This window comes from Anguilla anguilla, chromosome 6 (assembly GCF_013347855.1).
Source record: "Anguilla anguilla isolate fAngAng1 chromosome 6, fAngAng1.pri, whole genome shotgun sequence".
Classification (NCBI taxonomy): domain Eukaryota; kingdom Metazoa; phylum Chordata; class Actinopteri; order Anguilliformes; family Anguillidae; genus Anguilla; species Anguilla anguilla.
Window position 1 is genome coordinate 19,731,156 of NC_049206.1, and position 16,642 is coordinate 19,747,797.

Sequence of the window (16,642 nt, forward strand, 5' to 3'; positions counted from 1 at the left end):
AGACTCTTGGTCAAACTATTTTCACTGCAGAGGAGCATCTGACTAGGAAAACGGCCTTTTGACTACACGCTGTTGCTTGGGAACTTGTCACATTACTGACACTTGTCACGTAAGTCCTATGACCATCAATGATAGGGCACTTTACTGGGCTGTGGGCAGGTTGCTTGCAGATGCAACTGGCCCAGGTAAACCAATTAATGGGTGATACAGGCAAATACCCAGGGATGCAGTTTGAGAAAGTGCAGTGGAGGGAATGGTGAGACAGCCTCTCTTTCTTTCTTTTTTCTTTCTTTCTCTCTCTCTCTCTCTCTATCTCTTTCTCTTTATCTCTGTCTCTGTGTTAAAATAGTTGTTGATGAGCATGTACTGCTTTACTGTTCCTGTTTTAGGTACAGCATGTTCTCTGTCGCTCTCTCATTTCAGATTTGTAGAGTGTCGGTGGATTAGCGTATAGCGCTTTGCCACGCCCACGTGAGGTACGGGTGGCTTTTGGCTCGCAGCCCTGTGGGAGTCTGGCATGATGTGCATCACCATGACACAGGCCGCCATCTCGACGGGGAGTTTCGGCACCGCAAGACAAGAGGTGTCCACTCACCCCATTGAATACCCAGCTCCCCTGACGGGCGCGTGATTTATTTCTGGAACCAGTCATGGCACAGATCACAAAGTCTCATTCAGCGTGTCACTTTGGGCCAAAAAATCAAAATAAATAAAAAAGCTTTAGGGCTGGATGACAACCACACGTCAATGGTTGTGCCCTGCAATATGGTCCTCCTTGTCAGGATTCAATTCATTCATTTTAAATCACCGCCCACACTGGAACCACAGCCACTCCAGTTATGGCTTATGGAAAAGCACAAGGCCATATTGAAAGAAGATGGTTTTCGCATGTGCTTGTGCGAACACACCACAAAACACAGCAGAGCAACCCAAAGACTAGAGCGCTGAAGTGTTTCACACATGTCTCAGCTCAACAAGAACAGGACAAAGTCCAAGTTTTGTAAATGAGACCTTTTTTTTTCTTTTGAGGAAAGAATGTTTCTCAAAGATGATGCAGGTTGAAGAGATGGAGTGTTTTTCATAAGAGACAGCATCAAACAACTCAAAGTGGTGTCATTTGCTTTAAGGCTACAACATGGAAGACACATGGAAACACACAAGCTCTTAACATTTTGCTGAAAATGGGAAGATGAATGGTAGGGATTTCTTAAAGGTAGATAAGACTAGGGTATTGCCCACACATCATGTTCGCATAGTGAAAACAATAACTCTAACTTTCGGCAGAATGGAGCCAGAAAGAAAACGCATACAAATAAATGTTTGTGTGATAATGACAATATTTAAAGACACTGACCTGGATTCAATCAACATTGAATCCTTGTAATAAAATGAAAACTTTAGTATTTATATACACAGTCCAGTTTATTTGTCTTCAACCACACAGTTTGGCAAGTTCAGAAATCATCTAAATGACCTCCAGACTATGTCTGTTAAAGAAAACAACACATGATATATTGTAGATGCTTTGCTTTCTCAAATAAAAAGTGCTGTCATTTCACTTTTAAAAAAATATGGTTTCTGGATTTACCCTTAATATAACATTGCTTGTACTGATCACATTAATGGGAGCAATAACAATGCTCTAATAACTAATTCTTATTTTACATTATATTTGCAGGATCTCAATGCACCATGCCTACTACTGTAAGTGAACATTCTGTGTCTCTGGTAGCCCAGACCAACTCAGGCTTATTTTAAAGGCAGTCCAACACACATACCTGCAGACCACACCTACACAGACCTACACTCATACCTGCAGACCACACCTACACAGACCTACACACATACCTGCAGACCACACCTATACAGACATACACACATACCTGCAGACCACACCTACACAGACCTACACTCATACCTGCAGACCACACCTACACAGACCTACACACATACCTGCAGACCACACCTACACAGACATACACACATACCTGCAGACCACACCTACACAGACCTACACTCATACCTGCAGACCACACCTACACAGACCTAGACACATACCTGCAGACCACACCTACACAGACCTACACACATACCTGCAGACCACACCTACATAGACCTACACGCATACCTGCAGACCACACCTACACAGACCTACACACATACCTGCAGACCACACCTACACAGACATACACACATACCTGCAGACCACACCTACACAGACCTACACACATACCTGCAGACCACACCTACATAGACCTACACACATACCTGCAGACCACATCTACACAGACCTACACACATACCTGCAAACCACACCCACACAGACCTAAACACATACCTGCAGACCACACCTACACAGACCTACACACACACCAGCAGACCACACCTGCACAGACCTACACACATACCTGCAGACCACACCTACACAAACCTACACACACAACTGCAGACCACACCTACACAGACCTACATGCATACCTGCAGACCACACCTACACAGACCTACACACAAACCTGCAGACCACACCTACACAGACCTACATGCATACCTGCAGACAAAATTCTGTATAAATTGTCTTCTGTTTTAAAAAGGGGACTTGAAGCCCCAAGCATACAGCTTTTTCTACCTACCATTTACCTACCATTCACATATGATTACACTTCTGATTGACCAACTGCTGTTTTTTTTTCCAGTTATGCACCGTAACTTCAGATATAGCAAACATGTCCATTTGTCAGACAGTCTAAGTTTTGTCCCACTGCGAAAAATGCATTTTCTTTCAAGTAATAGGTAGTCACACTGAACATACCCGAGCCTCATTTGCTGCCTGTCCATTTTCACCCCACAACCCCCATGGTCTCTGAATCACATGACTGGCTTTAATCGTCAGTGCAGAATCATAGCTCACAAATGTTTCCAATATATATACTTTTTTTTCACCACTGCTGTCAGTAGCAGATAATCCCCTGTAGCAAAATCTCATTAAAGTACAATTTACACAGCTCCGCTGATGTTGCCATCAACCAAAATTAAAGGCATTCATTTTTTAAAGTTCACAAAAATCTCTGCAAAAATGATTTTGCAGGTTGGAGGAACAATTTGCCAAAGCAAAATTAGCAAAATTACATCACATTAAGTGAACAGATGCCACTGAGAAAATGAGATGCAAAAAGTCCAAAAATCTATCAATTTTAGTCAGGCCTAACCATACATAGATGTATGGCAATGTGTTCATGTTGAGAATCTGAAAAATTATGCTTAGCCACAGCAATAAGAAACAGTAAACAAGAAATTACAAATGTACCTCTCACCCCTCCCTTAAAAGATGTGTTGTGCTCAACTGAAGGATGTAAGGGAGGGGAAGAAGATTATACTTTATGTGAGAAACGCCTATGAAGTGTAAGTTTATAAAAGAGAAGGCTCTCTAGTGTTCAGAGTACCTTCATGCAGAAACTGTTTTTTTCTCTGTGCGAACTCGCCTATTTGTCCAAATAAATGTTTGAACTGAATATTGTGTGAAAGTATATTTATAAAACTTTGCAGCTTGAACCAGAATGTGCAAAGCACATGTGCAAAGACCCAAATACAAGGCCGTGTTTAGAACTAGCATTGCAAAGGATGAGAAGCCTCCATTTTCAGAGAAAGAGGGATTGGTCAGGCTATGGAGAAAATTGTGCTTTCTTAGGCATTCATTCAGTGCAGCCAATGCACTCTGCCCCCATTTCCTTTATTTATCAATAACATCATGTGCAATGTTGTGTTGTGAATTCACATGAAATGGTCTGAGATCCTTCTAGAATTTGAAAACTAAACCTTACACTCAACTGGCTTACACCATTGGTCTAATTTATAAAGCCTTTATATGCACATATTTCATCGTAATTGTGCATACAATGAAATCCACGTCAATGTTGTCCATTTAAAGCCAGAATCTATGTGACAATATGTGCACCTATTTGCCAGCTCCAGGCCATTCTTACAAACGGTTCTTTGTGACTGTGCAGATGTCTTGTAGGCCTATATAAATACTGTGTGAGACCAACACTTGAAAAGCGAGAAATGTACACATTGAAAAATATATTGAAAAACCTGCTTCAAATCCATGGCATGTGATAGCATTTTCAACTTGAACGTACACATCTAAGCAGGGTTTGGCTTGGATTAAAATATTAAATTGGTGCTGGAAGGCTAGTAGGGGGCGGGCTTCCCTCTTGACCAGGGGTGATCAATCTTACCAGAAAAGGGCCAATTTGGTCCAGGTTTTTGTTTAAGCCCCACACTATGGCACCTGATTCAGTCAAGACCTTGATAAGTAGAATCAGGTGTCTTAGTGCTGGGCTAGAACAAAAACCTGTACCGACCCGGGCCCTTTTCGGATAAGATTGGACACCTTTACTGTTAATATTGAGTGATGAATAGAAGCCAGTGTTACTTTCTGATTACTTAAAAAAAAAACAGATAGACACATAAGAGTTCCCTACAATTAATTCATTACTAAAACATAAGAAGAATGCATTGGGTCCTGGAGACAAGTGTAGATAAATGTGAATGAAATAAGTACATTAGTTTAAGTGAGTTGAAGATGTTATTGAAAAAACTAATATGCTGGTATGCATCATTACCTTCCTGTCGTTTATGTTAGGTTCGGTTCTGAACCTTTTAAATATCACAGACATTTCCTATCAATCCATAAGTTAAAAAGTCATTCATTAACTTCCATTCATACTTCACTCAATCAATTCATTTCATCTTCATCTGGTTACTCAATCTGTATACCTGTATCAATTTTAAATTCTTAGAATGAATTATCTGAAATTCCCACAGACTGATATGAAAAGAATGACATTGCATTGATAAAAAAAGATATAGCTTCAATGCTAGGAATAATGGTATAACACAAAATGATATGTCCATATAACAAATGAATTGACCTATATTAAACCTAAATTGAACTACATTTTAGTTTCAATTTGCACACACCAATTATCATGTGGGTTAACCAAAAAATGACTCTCTCCAACTTCACATGCGGACCGCAGAAATGTCAGCTTCAGAAATTTCTATTTTTTTAAATTAATGTATAAAACAATTTCAACAAATGTTTAATAACACATTTTAACGAAATTAATGCGTTTCTTAGGTTAATTTAAGGAAAATACCCCATATAAATCGGCGAGACCACATGTATCTTGTATTGTTGTGGTTTTCATAATTAGAATATAACACGACACTTTATCTATATTAGACTGCAGTTGGACGTGTTGCATCTTTAAATGAGTGAGTTTTCTTATTTATTCATGGTTTCTGATTTATGTTGGCCATTTCAACGAATTAATATACCACCTTAATTAATAGCATTTGCGTATACTAATACCTCCATGCATGCCCTATAACCATGATGGGTTTATGGGAAAATAATGTAACGCTTTGTTCACGTGAACTCGTCTGGGTTAGTTGTACATCATTCAGGTTCCAATTGTATTTGTTCTGAGGGATTATATTTCGTTGTTTTTTACCCGGGAGTATGCTGTATGAAAAATATAGGATGTGAAGTCGAAAAACTATAGTGTGTCAAATCAAACTAGTCTCCAGAAGACTAGTAATACGCAATAAAACCCGCACGCTTTGACCATTCTTTACTGTGCAAAAATGCAGATTTTCGGGGATTTAAATTAATTAATTCTGTTAGCTTATCATTATAAATCAAGATAAAGTTTGTTTCTTTGATTAAATAGCGAAAGAACAGTAGTTCAGCAGCTTCCCCCCAGACACACATTTCATAGGACAAAAACAAATTACCCGTATATGCAAAATATGCCTGTATGTTTTATAGTAATACTTAATTTTATTCTATTTTTTTTTTTTTTTTACTATTTTTGAGCACCTCACAGATTAAGCTGATTAGCTGTTGCCCTGAAGTAAAACTTATTTATAGGTCTTCCCCTGGAGTAAAAAAAATGCATATGTTTTTCTTGGCTGGATACGCCGAAAAAGCGATTACCAATAATATTTTCACCTTGTAAAAAAAAAAAAGGTTGTAAAAATTGTAAATTGAGGTAAGTATAGCCTACTGCTGATGTGGGTTTAGCCAATATCAGTGACAGTGGTTGCTTTTCTTTAAAAAAAAAAAAAGCATTGGACTAGGTTGATTTTTTAAGAATAGGCAATTAACGCTGTGCAGGTCGATCTTAGATCAGATTATGTGGTTGATGGGGCATTTATGGTTGATGGGACCCCCTGGGTGCTGGAACTCGTCTTCGCAAATGTTGTCACTTTCATCACTGCTCAAATCACGTACACACCTTCATTCTGTACAAAACTATTTTGCTGGTTTGTCAAAAGCCTGCAAATGCGACAAAACATAGAAGATGACAACATAACATACATTTATATTTTTCCTCCAAAAATTCTTAACTTTAAAGCATTGCTAATGTAGACACCCGTTAGAAATAATATTATAAACTCAATTATGCTATGTATGACTGGAATTATTATTATTATTATTATTATTATTATTATTATTATTATTATTTCCCTACAGTAGCATATGGAAGAGCTGAATCAGCATGGATTACAGGTTGAGGTTAATGGAAATACAGTAGGCTACCGATTATAATAAATGTATTTTAAATACTGGATCATGAATCATAGATAATGTACGCAAAAATCCGACTGATTTATGTGCAGATTAAAATATATGTAAACCAACAGAAAAAATCAACCAAAGGCTAATCGTTATATGTAGCCTGGAGTTCTAACTAAATGGAAATTCTTCTGAATTATGGCACAATTGTTTTTTTTTTTGTTTTTGTTTTTTCACGTGTACAGTAAGAATTTCTTTCTTTCTTTCTTTCTTTCTTTAAAGAAAACCAGACAAACAAACTGAAAAAGTGAACCGGGTCGAGATGTGAACCAAAGGCAAGAGGAATAGGCAGCAAATGAAATGAAAATAGCTGAAAAAGCTGTAACTAAACAGACGTTAAAAATAGGGGCAGGAGCTCTCACTCACAGGGCACCGAGTGCAGAAAGCTCCCGGGAAGCATGTACATGATTTATTGTGACGGATAGCAACTTAAGACAGTGTTAGGAACATAAAATATGCAGGCCTCCGTTGGTTTGATTTATGTTAGCAGTTATGATACGGAAATGGTACAATTAACATTAATAATCCCTATATGAATAAATAATTCAACACATACATCCATACGTCCATACATACATGTGGCCTATGTATAGCCTATGAAGGCCAATTTACGCATTTAATACATATAATCTCGTTTAGCTTCGGGCGATTGTCATTATATTATCTGATTTACCAACAATGAGGCCTTGAGAATAAAGCTACTTGTTGATTTTGTCAAATTGTGGGGTTTCTTTGCAAATGGTATCAGGTACTGTATGATGGAATGGTGTGTATCTTTGAATGACCCAAGGTAAGTTCAGGTAGGTAGGCTACAGTCTCCTTTGCTGTTTGATGAACCGGTCAGTGTTAACATAGCTAACACAATGCATACGATTTCAAATAATCAGAAATAATTCTAACAGACATCTGAATCATAAAGAATACTAATACGAAGGTAGCGCTCTCTCTCTCTCTCGCTCTCTCTCTCTCACACAATTTATTTAACATAAAATTCTTATGGATAGAAGAGTTTAAAAGTGTAAGTGGTTTGAAAGTGCAGTGCTGTACTACTGAGGACTATCACGTGCTGAAAGTATCCCACCAAATAGTGACGTTAGGACCGCATCCTTCGATGAATTTCGATTAATTTCGCACTTTGGTAATCAATACTTGAATGAACTGCCCCCATGAAACTGAAAGAATGTACATTGTTGGTAGGGTACAGATAAAGAGTTTCTTACGACAGCAGTTTGGCAACCGTATATATTTCAGTATGAAATATAAGGCAATATCATGCATTTTACGCAAGCACTCTTCATGTTTCAATTCAAGTTACCGAAATTTCACCAGCCGAGTCTTATAGGAGATATCATACACAGTGCTAAACATTTCTCCGTTCTGAATGTGTACACCTAGCCTACAGAATACACCCACCCGCTGACAGGGGTTAAGTTATTCAACTGCTTCCTTCTGAGAGCGCGCACAGAGAGACGCACCCGCACGGAAAATGTGGTTGTCTCTAATCTTTAAACGGAAAATCATTTGCAAGAAAATTATAGGCTAGGTCTTAAATTGTGCGACTTTACATTTTAGACTTACCTTCGGTGGACTCAAGTTCAGTGGCTCCATGAGACCGAGAACAGTTTAACTGCTTGATTTGAGTTTCATGTAGTCAATATAATTATGCGTATGAAGCTATTTACATAAACAATACTGTATTTGGACAGCCTACAGACCTACAATTCAGAGGAATTAGAACGGTTCAGGTAAAGGGCTAGTCATATCACATGACAGTCAGTCAAAGTGGGAACACATTTTATCTGTTAAGAGTTGAATTAAAACCGTTAGAGTTTAATTAACACTGGACATTTTACTGCGCATAGCATATGTCTAGGCTATATAATACCATTTCACTCAGACGACATATGAAAGTTTGTGTTCAACCTGTTTGATTTAATTTCATTTGGGAAAACGGGGATGTGTGCATTATGACAGTGTAATGTGAGTTTAAATGTCTCTTTAATTTGTTTTGGTAAGCCAATCGCTGTTGCTTTTCGCTCATCTGCTAAATTGAACCCATGTTGCCCAGCCCACGAGGGTGTCTTTATCAGTTAGGGCACTAATGCCACCTCTAGGCCTGACAACTACTTAGCAACCTGGGGTGCCGACAGATGTCTACTCTTTCGGGATGCTCATATCATTATAAAACGGATGCGAAACACTTTTTTGAGTGACACTGATTACAATGGCATATTTTATGGATAAAACTATTGTTAGTTAAAGATGTGTTCGGCTGCCACATGGGTGGATAATTGCTGATAATACAGCGGTTAGATTTTAATACAAACTCTCTTACCGGTTTTGTTAAGCAGTATTATTTTGTACAGCCATAAAATGAACGTAAATTAATGAGATACCCAGATGGTTTCCAACACAGTTTCAGTCGTCGTGTACTAATTCAAATGTATCTGGAATAATCAACACACTATAGGTTATATTTATAATAAGTACTATCCATGTTGTTTTTATTATTAGAATAAAGGAATAAGCCATGGGGAAATAACCAGCAAATAAAAAATTAAAATTTAAAACGATTAAGCAGAAGGAAAAATAGAGTTCTCTGGGGGTTGGTAGTTGTGGAAAGTTTTCTGGCTGAAAGATTGTAAAGATTGTAAAATCTTCAATAGACTGTCAGCAGGTGGCGGTAGCGGGACGTTTCAGCGGCCCCACCCACAAGCTCCTGATGTGCCGTCGGTAAGCTAATGGTTTTGATGGCCCGTTCAGAAACTGCTTGTGCAAAACTGTAGTCACTATGGTCACCTTAGGGGTCATATGGCATCCGTAGCACAGACAATACTTGTTAATTGCCATGTGCTTAGCTGGAGTTCAAATCTCATATTCAAACCTCTAGACCAGCGTTTCCCAACGGTGTGCCGTCAGGCGAGATCAGGTGTGTCGTGTGAAAAATCCTTTTAAAGAATGTAAAAGTTCAAATTAATTTAAAAAAAACTTAAATGAAACAAATTCCACTCACACAAGCAATAAATGCATATCGCTTAATTAAAACCCCGAAAGGACATTTAGGCCTACAGTTGACACGTTACATCAACGTCAGGTACGTCGCTTGCTTTTGAGAGCGGTGTACCAATAGATACCGTAAATCTGTCACGTGTGATGCGTAAGGTAAAATGTTGAGTTATTTGCAGTTCTTTGATCTAGGAGTTTAAACCTGAGATACACCTGAGGTTTAAACTCTTGTTAAGCACTGCACAGTTGAACCAGGTTGAACCTACTGGTCTGGAAACTTTTTTATTGTTCTATTTGTATTGTAGTGTTAGACACGTGCACTTACAGTTAAGGCTAAAAAAAGCCGTAGCAGCAGAGTACTATTAGAAAACTACTACTACTATTACTGCTGCTACTACTACTACTAGCTTACTACTACTACTACTAACAACAACAACAACAACAACAATAATAATATTAATAATAATAATTTAATAATAATAATAATAACACAAAAAATGGCATAGACATTGTCAAAATATTCCCAAAGATCTGGCAAGCTGCCGTTTTCTGTTCCGTCAGATTCTGTCTGATAAGATTATAGCTGTCATCAAACCCAGCAACATGTGCACCGTCTATGGTTATTTTGAGCGCCTACTGGTAGACAAAGAGAAGAATTAAGCGAATATTGCTTTAAATTTCCTCAATATGGCACTTCTCCAAATCTGTCTCCGCAGGTCAGCTGTAAAATTACAACTAGATTGTCGTCGTTGTCATTATCATCAATATCATTATTATCAAAGCTCTGGAGAGATTATTTCAAGTATGATATACGATCTTAATTACGATATTAAAAAAAAGAAAAAAAAAGAAGAAGAAAGAACCACGCTCATTGACCCGACAATGACAAAATATTTTTATTTTGACCAGGTTTGTTGTTTGATCCCGACGCGCGCTGTAGTTACCACTGCTGAACTTACTTTTCACTTTCAGATTATTTATTTATTCATTCATTACCCCGAGTCCGGTTCAGGACCAGGACTACAAACTCCGAAACATGCGCTACATTCATTATCACAGCAATAAAGTAAGAATCGACGACGGTGCGCATCACAGACTTGCGTTGTGTCGAGTGCAACATGGTTACTGTTCGTTCTATTGCCAAGCTTAACAACTGTTTCCGTAGAAAGTGTCAACGCAATTTAAAACTGTCGCAGAAGGTAGCATTCGGACATTATATCAGTCCCTGCGCAAGACCTTTATGTTAATCCAGAGTGGCTTTCCTGCAATATTGCGGAAACCAGGCACTTCTTTTCATTAGACTATGCAGAGAAATGGATGCATGTTTTGTCACATCTTCTCTAATACTGAAAAACCTAAGCTGGTTCAGAATATTGCTGTTTGTATTTTGAATACAGCAAAGCAGTATGAACATCACCCTTGCACTAGCACCATTTTACTGGCTACCCATTAAACATAAGTCTAATTTTAAGGTTCTGCTTCTAATTGTCATAGCACTACACGGACTGGCAACAGTGTATCTATCAGACAAGCTTCTGCCTTACAAGCCTACAAGGTTACTTCATTCTCATGATGCAGTCTATCTATTTGTCCCCAGAATTTCAAAGAACCTCACTGGTTTTTCATACAGTTCCTGTGCGATAGAATAACTTCCTAAAGCATGCAAGCAAATCAGACACAGTCTCAATGTTTAAGTCTTCATTAAAACATCCACCTTTACAGTGAAGTCTACACTCATTTATAGTGTAGACATAGATGGTGAAGCATTGGGTATGGTGGGTATGACCCGGTGTATACAGCATGATAAATTTACTTCCTGTCACATATCAACAGCTGTGACCTCATATCCACAGGCAGGCAATTGAGAGGTGACAAAGGTTTTTGTTTTTTTTGCATTTGTCATGCCTGTGTGGATTCTCTGTCCCTTCCAGTAGTTATACTGCCATAGGAAACTCATGGAGGGGATGCATTTAGCCATATCCATTCTGTATCTTTGTCTTCTACACATTGCTCTTCCCTCCACACAGACTCCCTATTCTTATTCAGTGATTCCCTCTCTTACTGGGGGACCCCTGTCCCAAGTCTTGAGCCACTCCTGAGCCTGCTGTCTATCCTACGTCCTCTCCTCCAGTACACCACCCAACCCCAGTACTGTCACCACCAGATGTTTTGTGCAACTTCTCATGAGCTTGTCAGGCCATTTCTGTCTCTACACAGTGAAATGTTCAGTGTTAAATCAACTCTTATAAAGCACATGGCCCCTATTGGACATATACTCTGCTAGAGTTGAATTGACACTGGCCATTTTATGTATGAACCCACACCCTGAGCCTGCCAGAGGAGGGTGGCCTCCACATCTGCCCTCCCAGAGTTCCTTCTTGCCTCCTCCTTGTCACATTTGGCTTGCTTAGTGGGTGTTTAGACTGGGGTATACTGCAAAGTGTATTGTCACTAGTTCCTTGTAAAACATGCTCTATGAATAAATTAGATTTGATTATATAGGAGATTATATAGCAGTCAGTGTTGGGAGAGTGAGGCTTCATATGCTCACTGATGAGTGGTGAAGAGCAAGTTATTTTGATTAGTTCAAACAAGTCAGTCACTGATAGGTCAGTCATTATGAGGTTCATGAAATCTCCCTCCTCTATGACTAATTGCTGTGCATTATGTGAAAAGAGGTCATTTTATAAATGAAGGCATCCTTATCAAATTGTCTTGCATTTTATATGCTTCCTCAACACCTATGCAAAGCTAGCCCACAGTTTGATTCCCCCCCTCTTGTGATTGGGCCTTTGTTCCTATTAAGTGTAGGGGAGGTGAAAAAAAAGAAGATATAACTAATGCTTCACATTCTCACATCCACTGATGATGGTGAGAGCAGGTCAAATGTTCTATTTCAGTCTCAAGTGTGTCATCTGTTGATTAGCAAAAGGCCATATCTGTCAGCACTCCCTCTTCCAGTCCGTTCTGTGAAATTTGCATGGTTAATTAACAAAGCTTTGTGCAACAGCAGGGCCTTATCTCCCTCCCCTTATCTCCCTTTGTTCTCAGAGTGAGTGGCATGTTTTTATTTCTAATAGTCTTCAAAATAATCTGGTGGAATCTATCTATCCCCCCCCTTGCTCTCTCTCCCTTACTGTCCACCTGGGGCTAATTGGAAATGGCCACTGAATTTCAACAAACGTCACAATATTTAAGCAGTGTACGAACAAGAGGAACGATGAAAAGAGGAAGTGTTGGGCCACTGCCTGATGCGCCTGTAATTCGGCTTTATTACCTCCAAATCAAAAAGAACCTCAACGCGTAACGAAGCAATAACGGTCAATGACTGGAGGCATAATGGTATTCAAAGGAGGCTGAATGTCGACATCTCTGCACCGAGAGGAGACAGGCACAGACAGAGGGAGGAAAAAATGAAAAAAGGACAGGAAAAAAAAATCCTGAGCTGCAATAATGTGCCGGACCACCTCTTGTGCGAGTACAAGCATGGCATCTGTGGCTTGTGCTGTTAATTAACGTCAGTATGTTTCTCCCTGGCACTTTACTTCCTGCCCCCCTCCTCGCCAAAGGGGCAGATTTCAGGACTGGGGAGGGGGTGGGTGGGGCTGGAGGTCGGGGTTGTGTGTGGGTGGAGGGGAGTGATAATACTGCTCATTACAATTTCAATCTGTGACTCGTCTTGGTAGCGGACCTGTAGGGGTCTTGTGGCGGAACCTAACCAATATGTATTTTTGTCTCTTCTACATGATTATGGGATGCCCATGGTTTAGGATTGCTCACCTTGACTCAGTATTGTGCTCGGTTTCACCTCTGAAGAAGTGGTGCAGTGGTAGGATAGGTTTTAGTTGAGGATGGGGATGACAGTTGAGTTTCCACCATTTTCCACAACGTAGTCCAATAAGTGTTAGTCTCTCGTTCCACTGAATGTCTCTGTCCTTATTTAAGTAGCTGAAGTCTCAATTTGGTGGTTAAAAAGCCAATGTTGCTGGTCCGTGTCGTTCAGAATGGTAAAAAGCGGAGTAGCTATGATTTGTGCTGTGATGCTTGTATTACACATTTTAAGTTAGCTTTGTCACGGTTCCAGTTCCCCATTGCCAGTCTTCCCTTGCTTCCCGGTTTTGGTTCACCTGCGTTTCTGTGTATTCCATGTGTTTTGTATCTAGTGCCAGTTAATTGTTTTGGCAAATTGTATTATTGGTTTTCCTCAGTTCCGCACGTCCGCTAGTTTTCAGTGATTTTTTTTCTTGTGCCTCACGGTGTATTTACGTTCCTGGTTTAGTCTGTTCAGGGCTTGGTCTTCATATTCTCCTGGGCCTTGTTTCACGACCGTCGCTTAAACAATACTTTGATGCGCATCATATCAAAATATCTTGTTAATTAAATCTGGTTTTCGCCTACCCCTGTTCCCGAACATGAATTACGATTTGACGAGTTAATCTAGGCTTGAATCGTCGCGCATAAACTCTGCGCACCCACTCTGCTATACAGGGGAGATTAATCGCTCGCCAAATACAGGATCACACTCCTTATATAGACAGAAAGGGAGGTAACGCTGCTCTTTGTGGGATCACGTAAAACGCCTTAATTGACGAAAGCAATATTTTTCGAACTCACAAATCATCAAGCATAGCCTCAGCGGCCAAAATGAGTGAGGAAGCCTAGCAGATAATTGCCGACTTTTATTAACTTTTATTCTGATGACGTCACTGCGCTAAAACAGTAAATTATATTATTCTTCGTGACTTCCCAGCGTATGTGACAACAAAAGCAGCTGGCAGCAGGTCAAAGTCAAATATAAAAATATATTGCAGACAGGTAGCCTCTTCATTGCAATTCTACATTTTCAACCAGGTAATGCACATGAGTAGAAGAAAAATATACTGGGTGCTCTGTGGTTAACAAGAGTATGCAAATATATATATATATATATATATAGTAGGTGCTTTAGTGCTCTTAGAACATAGGGAACAAACAAAATTAAGAATAATAAATCTAAAAAGAACTAAAGAGCATTCTAGGCACTCATATAGTAATCCAATGAGGAGAGCAGGAAAATAGTAAAGTTAAAAAGCCTTTATTATAATGGCTAAATAAACTAAAAATCCAACATTATTTAGCCATTGTAATAAAGGCTTTTTAACTTTACCCTTTTCCTGCTCTCCTTTAGTTCTTTAGTTCTTTTTGGACTTATTATTCTTAATAGGTAATGCACATGTTAGTGGTTAACCACACAGGACATTTGTAAACTTAAATATTTATTTATTAGTGACAAGACTATGTGAATATTACAATTGTGAAAATGATATCAAATGTATCTGTGACTGTGTAGAAACATTCTTTATTAGTGCTCGCCCTTGCATGGCCAGGAAATATGCTAAATACACTTTAGCATATAAAGTTACACTTTTCTGATTGCACGATGCTATGATGGCTTTAGCCTTCTTAGGCCTATATTTTCATTTATGTGGCTTTAATTATGTCTCTCTATTTATTTGTATCTGTCTCCTTTTGATTTTCTAATCTTACTGTGTCTTGTGTAATCTTGTATCCTGTTTGTTAGTTTTATTATTTATTTTAATTTTTGTCCTCAAAGGGGAAGCATCTTGCATTTAATTTTATGTGTGAAACAAATTGACCAATAACGTTTATTATATTTTCAGTGTCGCCAACAGTAGACCTATGAAATGTACAGGTGTGATGAAGCGAAGTCCAATACAGTGTCCATCACTGTTGGGGCACGCTTCGCTCCAGTGTGCATTCATATTAATTGCAGGTCTCCTCACTATTGATGAACTACAATATGTGTTTGTGTAGGATAAAATGCTTATCATTTCAGCTTATGCTTGAAAAAAGAGTATGCTGATTCGTTTTGAAGTCTGTGGTTTGATTGCATAGCTGGAGTTTAAACCTCAGGTTTAAGTGCCCTAGACCACAGAACTGCATGACGAACCAGAACGGCTATCCAAATAAGGATGAACTGTTCCAGTTATAATGCAGCTCTGTGGCCTAGAGGTTTAAGGTCCAGCTGAGCACACTGCAATTGACCCTGTGCGACTGATTTTTAATGCAGGTGTTGGTATTTTTGCACTCAACCTACACCCATTGTTTGGTAGCCTCCACGCTCACCAGGAACGGTGTTGATTGGTTTGGCGTGGCAATTTAGTCATTTTGAAACGCGTTTTTGCAGAGAGAGTGAAAAAAACGCAGAGGTTTTTTTTTTTTTTAGGTTTAAGTGTAGGAAAAATGATTCACTCCTTTTCACGAGTGGGCCACTGAGACATGGGACAAAAGAGGAATATAAATCTCGAGGTTTCATTCTAGCTTTTGCCACCATGCATCCTAAGAAGGAAAACACCGCTTTTACAACAGCGCTGTATAACAATCCCCGGATTTATGTGGACTGGGTCTTGACGTGATTTGTCCTAACGGACCTCTGGAAAACATCCGCCGAGGCCAGTTCCATAAACGCCTGTCCGACAATAAAAGGCTCTGGCTGTGACCAACAGATGTTAGAGTTATCCGGAAAGGCAATATGGGAGCTGGAAGCCTTTATGACAGAGTGTGCTGCGGAAGGCTGCGAGTCGAACTACGGGCTATTGCCTCGGTTTATCGTTTCGCGGGTTGCTGGAGAAGGGGCGCGGAGCCCCGCGCGCCACGAACGGATGATGGCCGCCGAGGGCAGGGGGGAGGGTTATCAATTCACCGGCTCGGCGTTGCCAAATGAGGCACTCGGAGGTGCCAAGGTTCATTTTTGAGCCCGGCACCTCTCTGCTAATTTTGGGGCAGACGAAGGCCATATGCGAAGGCGAGCGTTGCTATGGCATCGCCATGGCTGGGGAGTAGACGGCGGGGGGGGGGGGGGGGGGGGGGGGGGGGGGGGGGGGGGGGGGGGGGGGGGGGGGGAGTCGTTAGCGCTCGGCGTATCTGAGGAACTCGCATCAGCTGGGCCGTGCTCGGTTCTCTCTCTCTGTCTCAGTCTTATCAATCAAGGCC

The 16,642-nt window shown here is 39.9% G+C and overlaps 1 long non-coding RNA gene across 1 annotated transcript in view; it reads left to right on the top strand.

Annotated features, from left to right (window-relative positions):
• The window catches only part of LOC118230340, a 35,725-nt gene extending 34,167 nt beyond the window's left edge, over positions 1 to 1,558 (top strand). Inside the window, exon 2 of the long non-coding RNA XR_004765830.1 lies at positions 424 to 1,558. This is a non-coding gene — a long non-coding RNA (uncharacterized LOC118230340). The remainder of the gene's footprint in view (positions 1 to 423) is intronic.
• The last annotated feature ends 15,084 nt before the right edge of the window (positions 1,559 to 16,642 follow it).